At 44.9% G+C, this 14,835-nt stretch overlaps 2 long non-coding RNA genes across 40 annotated transcripts; one reads left to right on the top strand and one right to left on the bottom strand.

Moving 5' to 3' along the window:
• The first annotated feature begins 1,500 nt into the window (after positions 1-1,500).
• On the top strand, positions 1,501-3,497 carry LOC127916189 (uncharacterized). Of its 39 annotated transcripts, none has more exons than XR_008093774.1 (5): positions 1,501-1,720; positions 1,759-1,834; positions 1,911-1,986; positions 2,096-2,475; positions 2,546-3,497. It is a non-coding gene; the product is annotated as an uncharacterized LOC127916189 (long non-coding RNA). The 39 variants fall into 39 exon arrangements; XR_008093768.1 differs by having other exon boundaries at positions 1,873-1,986; XR_008093764.1 differs by having other exon boundaries at positions 1,759-1,910; positions 1,949-2,056.
• A 4,205-nt stretch (positions 3,498-7,702) lies between these two features.
• LOC127915591 (uncharacterized) lies at positions 7,703-9,268 on the bottom strand. The gene is made up of 3 exons (XR_008091389.1): positions 8,902-9,268; positions 7,898-8,017; positions 7,703-7,761 (listed from the first exon to the last, which is right to left on the bottom strand). It is a non-coding gene; the product is annotated as an uncharacterized LOC127915591 (long non-coding RNA).
• Positions 9,269-14,835: the final 5,567 nt, after the last annotated feature.

Below are 14,835 nucleotides of genomic sequence, written 5' to 3'. Positions count from 1 at the left end.
AAAAAATGTTTTTCGTTTGGGTTATTTTCCCAAGCTTTTCTTGAAGATGGGTTGTCTCATCAATTATTCCATGGCTATTTCTAGAAAATGTTAACTTATTTTAGAATATAGTATTCCTAGAATGAATACTTGATGATTCATTCTAGGAATACTTTTAAATTCAGAAAGGATGTTTGCACAAAAAAAGTATTTTTGACACTTTCCTGTTTTCTGAATGAGATTCAAATCAGCATTGAAAAAAGGTGCAAGTTTAAGTTAGTTCTGACTGAGCGAGTCTGACCACAAGACAGAGGCCCCTAAAACGTCACGCCAAACGTGCTTAATGGATTTCAGCTACAGTCCAAGCTACCGTGCATTCAGAACAGTATTCATACCCCTCGACTTATTCCATATTTCGCTGTGTTACAGACTGAATTCAAAATTGATTACATATTTTTGTAAATCTTTTTTTCTTTTTTCTATTCCTGCTGTGTTCCGGTTGAATTGGAAGTTTTCTCTCTGAAAAATGTAGTTAATTTAATCGGATTGTCATCAGGTTCAATGAGTTGTCCACACAGGGCATCTGAACACATAAAATACATTTGGATGATTTTCATTACATTTTAGTTGTTTAATTGAACTTTTGTGAACTGTGAAATTAATTAGAAATGAATGGGTGAGACTACAATTAGTGTATAAAATTGAGTTCAGGCACATGCCCATACATCAGATGGACACAGTTCCTCTCTCAGACCCCCACATGCATGTGTGTTTGAACACACACACACACACACACACACACACACACACACACACACACACACACACACACACACACACACACACACACACACACACACACACACACACACACACACACACACACACACACACACACACCTCACTCCCCTTCTTGGCTTCCATGGCAACCCCCACGGGAACCTTTCCCCAATATAATTTTCCCCCATGGGAACCACACCTGTTGGCATTCTCACAAACAATCGCAATATTGTTTCAATAATATATAGAACTTTTCTCGCAGCTCTGGTATATAAAGCATTTTTGAGGCCTTGGTCACAATTCATTCTGTGTCAGCACAATGACCAAACGATACTGTATGTGAGGCTCTTGATCATATCTTTGATCATGACACTGGTGAGGAGGGAGTCCTTGTTAAACTTTGACACAAAGTAGTCTGTGATAAATAGCACAATATGTTTCATCTGAGTATTTGTTATAGTCTAAATAATCCATATAATATGCTTTTTTTGCTCAAAAACTAGTTGTATGAGTTCAGGTCAATGAGGCCTACAGGCCATAAACAGCAAATATAAGTTCAAAACTTGTAATGATCACAAGAACTTAAGTTGATAAAAATATCTAACACAACATTAGGTGATAATATATGTAACATTATGGATTTATAATCAGCTATAATGTTTTGTCATTTTGGACCGGGAACACAAAATTAGTTAACATGAAATGAACACAACAGGAGGGTTAGACTCGGGAAATCTGTTTTCTTGGTAAGTAACTCCGGTGTAGATTTGGCCTTGTGTTTTAGGTTATTGTCCTGATGAAAGGTGAATTAATCTCCCAGTGTCTGGTGGAAAGCAGATTGAACCAGGATTTCCTCTAGGATTTTGCCTGTGTTTACCTTCATTTGTAACGAATGTCATCGGGAGAAGGAGAAGAGGACCAAGGTGCAGCGTGGTAGAAGGAGAAGGAGAAGAGGACCAAGGTGCAGCGTGGTAGAAGGATAAGGAGAAGAGGACCAAGGTGCAGCGTGGTAGAAGGAGAAGGAGAAGAGGACCAAGGTGCAGCGTGGTAGAAGGAGAAGGAGAAGAGGACCAAGGTGCAGCGTGGTAGAAGGATAAGGAGAAGAGGACCAAGGTACAGCGTGGTAGAAGGAGAAGGAGAAGAGGACCAAGGTACAGCGTGGTAGAAGGAGAAGGAGAAGAGGACCAAGGTGCAGCGTGGTAGAAGGAGAAGGAGAAGAGGACCAAGGTGCAGCGTGGTAGAAGGAGAAGAGGACCAAGGTGCAGCGTGGTAGAAGGATAAGGAGAAGAGGACCAAGGTACAGCGTGGTAGGAAGGAGAAGGAGAAGAGGACCAAGGTGCAGCGTGGTAGAAGGAGAAGGAGAAGAGGACCAAGGTGCAGCGTGGTAGAAGGATAAGGAGAAGAGGACCAAGGTGCAGCGTGGTAGAAGGAGAAGGAGAAGAGGACCAAGGTGCAGCGTGGTAGAAGGAGAAGGAGAAGAGGACCAAGGTGCAGCGTGGTAGAAGGAGAAGGAGAAGAGGACCAAGGTGCAGCGTGGTAGAAGGAGAAGGAGAAGAGGACCAAGGTGCAGCGTGGTAGAAGGAGAAGGAGAAGAGGACCAAGGTGCAGCGTGGTAGAAGGAGAAGGAGAAGAGGACCAAGGTGCAGCGTGGTAGAAGGAGAAGGAGAAGAGGACCAAGGTGCAGCGTGGTAGAAGGAGAAGGAGAAGAGGACCAAGGTGCAGCGTGGTAGAAGGAAGGAGAAGAGGACCAAGGTGCAGCGTGGTAGAAGGAGAAAGAAGGACCAAGGTGCAGCGTGGTAGAAGGAGAAGGAGAAGAGGACCAGGGTGCAGCGTGGTAGAAGGAGAAGGAGAAGAGGACCAAGGTGCAGAGTGGTAGAAGGAGAAGGAGAAGAGGACCAAGGTGCAGCGTGGTAAGTATTCATAATCCGTTTAATAAATACGAACACTTGACCCAAACAACAAACGAACAGTTCTGCAAGGTGCAATACACAAAACAGAAAACAACTACCCACAAAACACAGGTGGGATCAATCAGAGACAACAATTGACGGCTGCCTCTGATTGGGAACCATACCAACCATACCATACAAACACATAGAAATACAACACACAGAACAAAACATAGAATGAAATACATAAAATGCCCACCCCAACTCACGCCCTGACCAAACCAAACTAGAGACATAAAAAAGGAACTACGGTCAGGACGTGACATCATTCCATAATTGTTTAATCCTGAAACTCCCCATGCCTTAACGATTACAAGCTTACCCATAATGATGCCGACACCACTATGCTTGAAAATATGGAGAGTGGTACTCAGTTGAATTTGCCCCAAACAACACTTTGTATTCAGGACAAAAAAGTTAATCGCTTTGCCACATATTTGGCAGTATTAGTGCCTTGTTGCAAACAGGATGCATGTTTTGGAATAATTTATTCTGTACAGGCTTCCTTCTTTTCACTCTGTCAATTCGTTCCAGTATTGTGGAGTATCTACAATGTTGTTGATCCATCCTCAGTTTTCTCCTATTACAGCCATTAAACTCTTACTGTTTTAAATCAATCAATCAAACTGATTTATAAAGCCTTTTTTTACATCAGCAGATGTCAGTATTTATTCAGAAACCCAGCCGAAAACCCCAAACAGCAAGCACTGCAGATGTAGAAGCACGGTGGCTAGGAAGAACTCTCAAGAAAGTCATGAACCTAGGAAGAAACCTAGAGAGGAACCATGTTCTGAGGGGGTGGCCAGTCCAGTTCTAGACAGGCGGGCCGGGGTACACAGTGACACCCGTCCGATGAAAACCCCCCTTAACAGGGCCAACCAGGCAGGATATAACCCCACTCACTTTGTCAAAGCACAGCCCCCACACCACTAGAGGGATATCAACAGACCACCAACTTACTACCCTGAGACAAGGCTGAGTATAGCCCACGAAGATCTCCTCCACCACACGAGCCCGAGGGGGAGCAAAACTGGACAGGAAGATCACGTCAGTGACTCAACCCACTCAAGTCGACTATTGCCAAAAAAGCCTGGCAAGACGTGATGCACTTCTCCCAAGGATGGCATGGCAGAGCACTAGCAAGCCAGTGACTCAGTCCCTGTAATAGGGTCAGAGCCCCCGTAATAGGGTCAGAGCCCCCGTAATAGGGTCAGAGCCACCGTAATAGGGTCAGAGCCCCCGTAATAGGGTCAGAGCCCCCGTAATAGGGTCAGAGCCCCCGTAATAGGGTCAGAGCCCCCGTAATAGGGTCAGAGCCCCCGTAATAGGGTCAGAGCCCCCGTAATAGGGTCAGAGCCCCTGTAATAGGGTCAGAGCCCCTGTAATAGGGTCAGAGCCCCCGTAATAGGGTCGTAATAGGGTCAGAGCCCCGTAATAGGGTCAGAGCCCCGTAATAGGGTCAGAGCCCTGTAATAGGGTCAGAGCCCCGTAATAGGGTCAGAGCCCCAGGGTCAGAGCCCCGTAATAGGGTCAGAGCCCCGTAATAGGGTCAGAGCCCCTGCAGGGTCAGAGCCCCCGTAATAGGGTCAGAGACCCTGTAATAGGGTCAGAGCCCCCGTAATAGGGTCAGAGCCCCCGTAATAGGGTCAGAGCCCCCGTAATAGGGTCAGAGGCAGAGAATCCCACTGGAGAGAAGGCAGCCGGCCAGGCAGAGAAGTAAACAGCAAGGCACTGGAGTGACGAACCACCCTTGCCGTTCACCTTCACACTCCTGGGCCAGACTACACTCAATCATAGGACCTACTGAAGAGATGAGTCTTCAGTAAAGACTTAAAGGTTGAGACCGAGTCTGCGTCTCTCACATGGGTAGGCAGACCATACAATAAAAATGAAGCTCTGTAGGTGAAAGCCCGGCCTCCAGGAACAATAAGGAGGCCTGTGTCTTGTAGAGAGATAGGTAGGAACAAGTCCATCTAATGCTTTGTAGGTTAGCAGTCAAACTAGGCTAGGGCTGACTTCAAGGTTTGTAGAGAGTAATATGCCAGTGTAGAGAGTAATATGATCACCCTGGAGTAATATGATCACCCTGGAGTAATATGATCACCCTGGAGTAACATGATCACCCTGGAGTAATATGATCACCCTGGAGTAATATGATCACCCTGGAGTAATATGATCACCCTGGAGTAATATGATCACCCTGGAGTAATATGATCACCCTGGAGTAATATAATCACCCTGGAGTAATATGATCACCCTGGAGTAATATGATCACCCTGGAGTAATATAATCACCCTGGAGTAATATGATCACCCTGGAGTAATATGATCACCCTGGAGTAATATAATCACCCTGGAGTAATATGATCACCCTGGAGTAATATGATCACCCTGGAGTAATATAATCACCCTGGAGTAATATAATCACCCTGGAGTAATATGATCACCCTGGAGTAATATGATCACCCTGGAGTAATATAATCACCCTGGAGTAATATGATCACCCTGGAGTAATATGATCACCCTGGAGTAATATGATCACCCTGGAGTAATATAATCACCCTGGAGTAATATGATCACCCTGGAGTAATATGATCACCCTGGAGTAATATGATCACCCTGGAGTAATATGATCACCCTGGAGTAACATGATCACCCTGGAGTAATATGATCACCCTGGAGTAATATGATCACCCTGGAGTAATATGATCACTTTTCGGTAGGCATCAAAGCATGCCATTCCATGAGAGTAGCATTTATTGTTCAACTTGAAGCCCTGAGCCCAATCAATCGTCCATGACAACCAAATCATATCCAACAGAGTAGGCTAATGAGTCCTGAGTTTTCGGGTTATGCCCAGGTAAAACAATTTGGCTAATCTATATTTCCAAGTCCTTTTCTTGAAGATGAAGATCAATGGGTATTCAATTCATTGAATGCAGGTGCTTCTACACCTGCATTGCTTGCTGTTTGGGGTTTTAGGCTGGGTTTCTGTACAGCACTTTGAGATATCAGCTGATGTACGAAGGGCTATATAAATACATTTGATTTGATTTGATTTGAATGACTGGAAATCTGACAGACTTTGGTATTTCGTGTAAAGATACAGCCTGTAATTACATCACTATCTGTGTTGAAGTAGAAAACAATGGATTAGAAGACGCCGACATCACTCATCAAGTGAAATGCAACATCCTTTTATGGCCAGCTATGTAAACTTGTCAGCCTTGTCTTCAAAAGGAACATTTTACACATTGGAACATTTCCTGTCTGTCTGGAGCGAGGTGGGACCTGTTTGTCTTTCTCTGAAGTGTCTCTGTGTGTGCTGACATGCAGGGCTTTATGGGTAATTTGACCCAGGCCGGAGGGCCTGTTACTTACTGGTTCTGGCAGTTAGATAGGTACCCGTTATGGGCGCCGCGTTACTAGGGAACTGTGTTAAATAGAGCGTAGTAGCCGACTTCGCTCACTTCTCCTGAGGGGGAAAGAAACTGAGGTTGGGATGACAGGTCTCCGGCTCAGATCCCTCTGGTCCTCTAGCCTCTCATTGGCTTCCACTGTGTGGAAACTGGCATCCAATAGGCCTGCCGCTGTGTCTAACCCTGCCGTGACTCCTACTCTGCAGCAAGCTGGAATGACCTCCCCATGGGAGACTTTCCCTCCCCAGTTTCGCTGCTCCGATGCCATGGAAGGGCTCCTTATGACTACTCTAAAGCTGAGTGAGCCAGAATGGCTCCCCTCACAGCACCTCTCACAGTTTCCCTCTTCCGATGCCATGGAAGGGCTCCTTATGACTACTCTAAAGCTGAGTGAGCCAGAATGGCTCCCCTCACGGCACCTCTCACAGTTTCCCTCTTCCAATGCCATGGAAGGGCTCCTTATGACTACTCTAAAGCTGAGTGAGCCAGAATGGCTCCCCTCACGGCACCTCTCACAGTTTCCCTCTTCCAATGCCATGGAAGGGCTCCTTATGACTACTCTAAAGCTGAGTGAGCCAGAATGGCTCCCCTCACGGCACCTCTCACAGTTTCCCTCTTCCAATGCCATGGAAGGGCTCCTTATGACTACTCTAAAGCTGAGTGAGCCAGAATGGCTCCCCTCACGGCACCTCTCACAGTTTCCCTCTTCCTATTCCATTAGGCTATTTAATGGCACCCACCTTGTTTCCCCCTAACTACTCTAATGATGATTGAGCCGGAATGGAGTTTTCCCCTGCCCTGCTGCAGAATGGTAGTTTCCTGTGGCGAAGAGAGGGAGCAGAGGGCTCTAAGTGCCAACAGTAGGCTGCTTGTTGAGGCAGGTCTCCTAGGGTGCGTGAAACCGCAGCGGTCCCAGCTGTGCTGTGCTATGCTACACTAACGCTAGGTTACGCTAATGCTATGTTATTTCATGCTACACTAACGCTAGGATACACTAGTCCAGCCAACCACACCGACAGTCTTTGGAGTGTGTCTGCCACAGCCCACACACCAACACTGGGGCCAAGCATGAAACCACCTCAGTGGTTAGCCGCTGCCACATGCCTCCGCTTGCATCACACGCAAGATTTCTACAGAAAACACTCCTAACACCCGGTACTCTGTAGCTTGAATAAAATAAATATGTGGAATCTAGATACAGTACTTACTGCATCAGTTACTGCTTTGGATATTTATAAAGCTATAAAGTATAGGTTCAAAGCTCTTTTCTTGAAGGGTAAAGCTGAGCTGTGAGAGTGTGTTTTTAGCATTATGGGTTGTTAGAGAACTGAGTGGCGTGGTTGGTTGTAGTCTGGTAGAAATGTCAGGGTTCCACTCAACACTCTCTGATGTATAACGTTGCTACAGTATCCCGGGCAACACAAACACAGGGCATCCTAGTGATGCTTCCTGAAGACTATTATGGTACTTACTCTTCTTCAAATGATTCGCAACTTACGATGGTGTTCTTAGTGAACACAGAGATGCAGTAGTATCTTGTTTCTTTCCAAGAAGGTCGCTTGCCTACCTCCAGTCTCATGTCTGTAGACGAGGACATACTGACTTATTGGTGAATCCACCTAGCAGCTGTCCAACCTCCAGTCTCATGTCTGTAGACGAGGACATACTGACTTATTGGTGAATCCACCTAGCAGCTGTCCAACCTCCAGTCTCATGTCTGTAGACGAGGACATACTGACATATTGGTGAATCCACCTAGCAGCTGTCCAACCTCCAGTCTCATGTCTGTAGACGAGGACATACTGACATATTGGTGAATCCACCTAGCAGCTGTCCAACCTCCAGTCTCATGTCTGTAGACGAGGACATACTGACATATTGGTGAATCCACCTAGCAGCTGTCCTACCTCCAGTCTCATGTCTGTAGACGAGGACATACTGACATATTGGTGAATCCACCTAGCAGCTGTCCAACCTCCAGTCTCATGTCTGTAGACGAGGACATACTGACATATTGGTGAATCCACCTAGCAGCTGTCCAACCTCCAGTCTCATGTCTGTAGACGAGGACATACTGACATATTGGTGAATCCACCTAGCAGCTGTCCAACCTCCAGTCTCATGTCTGTAGACGAGGACAAGCTGACATATTGGTGAATCCACCTAGCAGCTGTCCAACCTCCAGTCTCATGTCTGTAGACGAGGACAAGCTGACATATTGGTGAATCCACCTAGCAGCTGTCCAACCTCCAGTCTCATGTCTGTAGACGAGGACAAGCTGACATATTGGTGAATCCACCTAGCAGCTGTCCAACCTCCAGTCTCATGTCTGTAGACGAGGACATACTGACATATTGGTGAATCCACCTAGCAGCTGTCCAACCTCCAGTCTCATGTCTGTAGACGAGGACAAGCTGACATATTGGTGAATCCATCTAGCAGCTGTCCAACCTCCAGTCTCATGTCTGTAGACGAGGACAGACTGACATATTGGTGAATCCACCTAGCAGCTGTCCAACCTCCAGTCTCATGTCTGTAGACGAGGACATACTGACATATTGGTGAATCCATCTAGCAGCTGTCCAACCTCCAGTCTCATGTCTGTAGACGAGGACAAGCTGACATATTGGTGAATCCACCTAGCAGCTGTCCAACCTCCAGTCTCATGTCTGTAGACGAGGACATACTGACATATTGGTGAATCCACCTAGCAGCTGTCCAACCTCCAGTCTCATGTCTGTAGACGAGGACAAGCTGACATATTGGTGAATCCACCTAGCAGCTGTCCAACCTCCAGTCTCATGTCTGTAGACGAGGACATACTGACATATTGGTGAATCCACCTAGCAGCTGTCCAACCTCCAGTCTCATGTCTGTAGACGAGGACATACTGACATATTGGTGAATCCACCTAGCAGCTGTCCAACCTTTTTTACTACAAACCATAGAAATGTGCCATTTTCACATATGTTGATGTTGAAGCGATGTTGGAAAGGATGAATATGAAGTAAAAAAAAACATGTTTTCATCTTCCCCTTAGGAGCAGGGAGGTTGTTTCAAATTGATAATGAGAAGATTGTGGGAGCTGTTTGACCAGACTTCAGTGTGGCTTTTGATATCATTGATCATAACCTATTGCTGAAAAAACTGAAGTGTCATGGATTTACGTCCTCAGCCTTGTCATGGGTCAAAGGTGAAATATCTAGCAGAACACAGAGGGTTTCTTTCCTGGAAGCCTCTCTAATGCAAAGCCACTATTGGTTTGTGTTCATACTAATGACCTTCCACTGACCTTGAATAAAGCCTGTGTATCTATGTACGCTGATGACTCAACAGTATACACGCCAGTTGTAACATTCAAATAAATAATTGCCACCCTTAACATAATCACTCGCTCAACCCTAAACATCACCTAGATCTGTTATTGAATTATGTGGTGATTGAGGAAGTTGAGAGGACTAAACTACTGGGTGTAAAACCCTAGATATCAAGCTGTCATGGTTCTAAAATAGGGACTCAATAGTTGCTAAAATGGGGAGAGATCTCTTTCCCTCCTTCCCTTATTCCCTCCTTCCTTCCATCCCTCCTTCTCTCTCTGTCAGTCTCCTCTCAGCCCCTCCTCTTCCTTGACATGACCCTGTGATATTGCTCCAGCTTTTCAAGTCCCTGCCTTCACACAGCCCAGCCAAGATCTTCATTGCATATTTCAGCAACAGAAGCAGGAGTCAGTCTAGCAGTCAGTCAGTCACTATGGGGTAGATGTGTGTATATCCCTCCCTTCCTTCCCTGTTCGCTACACTGTCTACTCTAGGGGATTAGTGATGCGTAGAAACAAAGTATGGCCGTGTGAAAGCCTACGTATAGAGTTAACGTAAGGCCCCTTCCTATTTCGATAAGGCAAGTAAGTCAGCATATAGCCACAGTAGTACAGCTGACGCATGGTGCTGCTAATCATTTCCTCTTCCGACCCAACCAAGTCTTCCTCACCCCCAAACACGTCTTCCTCATCCCCAACCAAGTCTTCCTCACCCCAAACACGTCTTCCTCATCCCCAACCAAGTCTTCCTCACCCCCAACCCCTCCACCCCCACTTCCTCCTCTAAGAAAACTGTCTATCCTTGAGCTTCACCAAGGAGGCCTCTACCTACCGGTTCCCCTCACATTCATACAGTTAGACGTTTATTCATGTCCAGTGTTTACTGTAACTATACTGTATTTGGCTTACTGTAAAGGTCTGGAAGGTGTTACTGTACAGTATGAGATGTACCTGTATGTATTTCCTACTGTATTTAAGGCCTGGGAAGGTGTTACTGCCATATGAGACTTGAGGAATGCTACACGGCAGAACCTAACTATTTCAATGTAGACCTACAAGTATCTGGCTCAGTGGTTAACATCAAACTGTGGTTAACTAAACTCATCATATACTGCAACTGACCTGACTATCTCTCTCTTGGTTTCTTTCTCTAAGTTTCTCTGTCTCTGTCTCTGTCTCTGTCTCTGTCTCTCTGTCTCTGTCTCTGTCTCTCTCTCTCTCTCTCTCTCTCTCTCTCTCTCTCTCTCTCTCTCTCTCTCTCTCTCTCTCTCTCTCTCTACTCCACTCTATCCATTCTCAAAGTAATTGGTGGTTTCTCTGCTTAACACCAAACTGTGGTTTCCTGGATTCACTAACTGGTCACTCTCTCTGTCAGTGTCTTTCTCTCACTCCCTCTCTCGGTTTGTTTCTCTGCCTCTCTCTGTCTCTCTCTGTCACTCTGTCTCTCTCTCTCGGTTTCTTTCTCTGTCTCTCTCTGTCGGTTTCTTTCTCTGTCTCTCTCTGTCTCTCTGTCTCTCTCTGTCGGTTTCTTTCTCTGTCTCTCTCTGTCGGTTTCTTTCTCTGTCTCTCTCTGTCTCTCTGTCTCTCTCTGTCGGTTTCTTTCTCTGTCTCTCTCTGTCTCTCTGTCTCTCTCTGTCGGTTTCTTTCTCTGTCTCTCTCTGTCTCTCACTCCCTCTCTCGGTTTGTTTCTCTGTCTCTCTATCTCAGTTTCTTTCTCTGTCTCTCTCTGTCTCTCTGTCTCTCTCTGTGTCTCTATGTCTCTCTATGTCTCTCTGTCTCTCTCTGTCGGTTTCTTTCTGTCTCTCTCCGTCTCTCTGTCTCTCTGTCTCTCTCTGTCGGTTTCTTTCTCTGTCTCTCTCTGTCTCTCACTCCCTCTCTCGGTTTCTTTCTCTGTCTCTCTCTGTTTCTCTGTCTCTCTCTGTCTCTCTATGTCTCTATATGTCTTTCTGTCTCTCTCTGTCGGTTTCTTTCTCTGTCTCTCTCTGTCTGTTTCTTTCTCTTTTTCACTCTGTTCATTCTCTCTCCACTCTCCTCCATTCCCCAGAATAGTATAGCTGTTACAGCACCATCCATCCAGACCCCCTTTTTTCTAGGAATACCCTATAATATGTATACCCCGTACACAGCACACACCCCCCAACAGACAGTTATAGCGTTGTGGTTTAACCACCTGGTTTGCAGGCCTCTTGCCACCGTCTCCTCCACAGATAGAGCTGTTTGATGCTGTATCTGGTTGCTTGTTATCGAGACTACGTCTGTCTATAAACCACAAGCAAGTTATTTCCTGTCCACTTCCAAAAGGTCATTACATCGTGTTCGTCACCGTTCCTAGACTAGGTGTTTAGGAGGGTTTTAGTCTCGTCCACTTCCAAAAGGTCATTACATCGTGTTCGTCACCGTTCCTAGACTAGGTGTTTAGGAGGGTTTTAGTCACGTCCACTTCCAAAAGGTCATTACATCGTGTTCCTCACCGTTCCTAGACTAGGTGTTTAGGAGGGTTTTAGTCTCGTCCACTTCCAAAAGGTCATTACATCGTGTTCGTCACCGTTCCTAGACTAGGTGTTTAGGAGGGTTTTAGTCTCGTCCACTTCCAAAAGGTCATTACAACGTGTTCCTCACCGTTCCTAGACTAGGTGTTTAGGAGGGTTTTAGTCTCGTCCACTTCCAAAAGGTCATTACATCGTGTTCCTCACCGTTCCTAGACTAGGTGTTTAGGAGGGTTTTAGTCACGTCCACTTCCAAAAGGTCATTACATCGTGTTCGTCACCGTTCCTAGACTAGGTGTTTAGGAGGGTTTTAGTCTCGTCCACTTCCAAAAGGTCATTACATCGTGTTCGTCACCGTTCCTAGACTAGGTGTTTAGGAGGGTTTTAGTCTCGTCCACTTCCAAAAGGTCATTACATCGTGTTCCTCACCGTTCCTAGACTAGGTGTTTAGGAGGGTTTTAGTCTCGTCCACTTCCAAAAGGTCATTACATCGTGTTCGTCACCGTTCCTAGACTAGGTGTTTAGGAGGGTTTTAGTCTCGTCCACTTCCAAAAGGTCATTACATCGTGTTCGTCACCGTTCCTAGACTAGGTGTTTAGGAGGGTTTTAGTCTCGTCCACTTCCAAAAGGTCATTACATCGTGTTCGTCACCGTTCCTAGACTAGGTGTTTAGGAGGGTTTTAGTCTCGTCCACTTCCAAAAGGTCATTACATCGTGTTCGTCACTGTTCCTAGACTAGGTGTTTAGGAACGTTTTAGTCTCGTCCACTTCCAAGAAGGGAATGGTTGCGTGTCACTTTACCTGATGGCGTGGCTCGTTGTTTAGGAGGGTTTATGTCTGGGTATATGCTTGTTAAGGCTGTGTCTGTAAACTATGAGCTTGCTAGCTTTGTCCCGTCCTTTTCCAAGAAAGGAGCCCCGTCCCTGATGGCGTGGCTAGATGTCTGGGAAGGTTTAGGTCAGGGTATATGCTTGTTAAGTGTCCTCGACTGATTGCTCTCCGTGTTTTCTAGCACTTTCTTGCAGTCAAATGACCAAATCGCCCTCTAGTGGCTTCGTGGGTGGAATGTATTCATATTTTTCAGAATTAATAAACATGATTTATTATTATTTTAAAGTGTAATATTGGGATGCAAACTCAACATTGAATACATTTCAACCCTATATCTGAAATGGCACAGGTGTCTTCTTTTTTAAGTCCATTACCATGTGTGCGAGGTGTATACTTTTATTCCACAGTAGATTTGTTTACGACTACCAAGAAATACTCTGTGTGATAATATTTAGCCCACTGCAGGAAAAGGTTGTAAACAGTGTTATACAAATAAAGTTGTATTGAATCCAGGTGTGTAGATTCCGTATACAGATCTGAAAGGAAAGATAAGTGTTTCCAATGACATCATCAGTGTGCATCATGTGATTTTAAACAATTGTCTACCAACTGGTTAAATATGTCATCCTATGTAATTATGTCATCCTTTTTTCCCACAAAACATAGAAACAATTTTCACAATTTTTATTTATTTATTTTGAGGTGATGCTGGAGATGATGAATATGAAGTATAATTTTGTGTTAATAGTTTACCTCAATGTGGTTTATGTTTATTTAGATTTGATCTTTCTAAACCACAAAGGTCTATTGAGATAAATACAAAACAACAACAACGTCACAACACGTGAAGCAACACGTGAAGCAACACGTGAAGCAACACGTGAAGCAACATGTGAAGCAACATGTGAAGCAACACGTGAAGCAACACGTGAAGCAACACGTGAAGCAACATGTGAAGCAACACGTGAAGCAACATGTGAAGCAACACGTGAAGCAACATGTGAAGCAACATGTGAAGCAACACGTGAAGCAACATGAAGCAACAGGAAGCAACATTATGGGAAGCAACAGGATTATGGGTCTTTCGAACGACCCTTTCTGTTTCAAAACGGAGGGAGAGGAGGACGGGTTCAGGATATCAGAACACGCTGTGGGCGGGGGTGCATTCTTCTTAACAAGGCCCACACCTTCTATAAACATGCTACTAAAGCATGCACAGGCAGGAACGCAAGCAGGCCACACACACAAACACACACGCATTTCATCACTTCCATCATCACTGCCAAATGAAGTCATTACCACAGACTTCACTGCCTCTAGTCCTTTTTAATTAGTATTATTATTATTGTCACTATTATCTACAGACATATCTATGAACATGGAGAGCTGGCAGAGAGGTATGTTGTTTTCTGGCTCAGAGTAAAATAACAAACAAATAAAAACACAGTTTTGTTGCCTGGGGCAGGGTACAATGCCATCTTAAGTCGTCAACTCATGCACATGATTGGAGAAGCTCCCGTGTTCAATTGAACAGGAATTGAACAGGAATTGAACAGGAATTGAACAGGAATTGAACAGGAATTGGCCTGCGCATGTATGTGAACATCCAAATAGTTTTATTGTCGTTGCATTACTATATATACAGTGACTTCAGAAAGTATTCAGACCCCTTGCATTTTTCCACATTTTATTACGTTACAGACTTATTCTAAAATAGATTAAATAAATGATGTTCCTCATAAATCTACACCCAATACACCATAATGACAAAGCGAAAACCGTTTTTTAGACATTTTCGCAAATATATTAAAATTAAAAAACAGAAATACTTTCTTTACATAAGTATTCAGACCCTTTGCTATGAGACTTGAAATTGAGCTCCGGTGCATCCTGTTTCCATTGATCATCCTTTAGATGTTTCTACAACTTGATTGGAGTCCAACTGTGGTAAATTCAATTGATTGGACATGATTTGGAAAGGTACACACTTGTCTATATAAAGTCCCAAGTCGACCAAGCCATGAGGTAAAAGGAATTGTCCTTAGAGCTCCGAGACAGGATTGTGTCGAGGCACAG

The sequence above is a fragment of the Oncorhynchus keta genome, chromosome 35 (genome assembly GCF_023373465.1).
Source record: "Oncorhynchus keta strain PuntledgeMale-10-30-2019 chromosome 35, Oket_V2, whole genome shotgun sequence".
Taxonomy (NCBI): Eukaryota; Metazoa; Chordata; class Actinopteri; order Salmoniformes; family Salmonidae; genus Oncorhynchus; species Oncorhynchus keta.
This window is presented reverse-complemented; position numbering and strand designations above follow the sequence as displayed.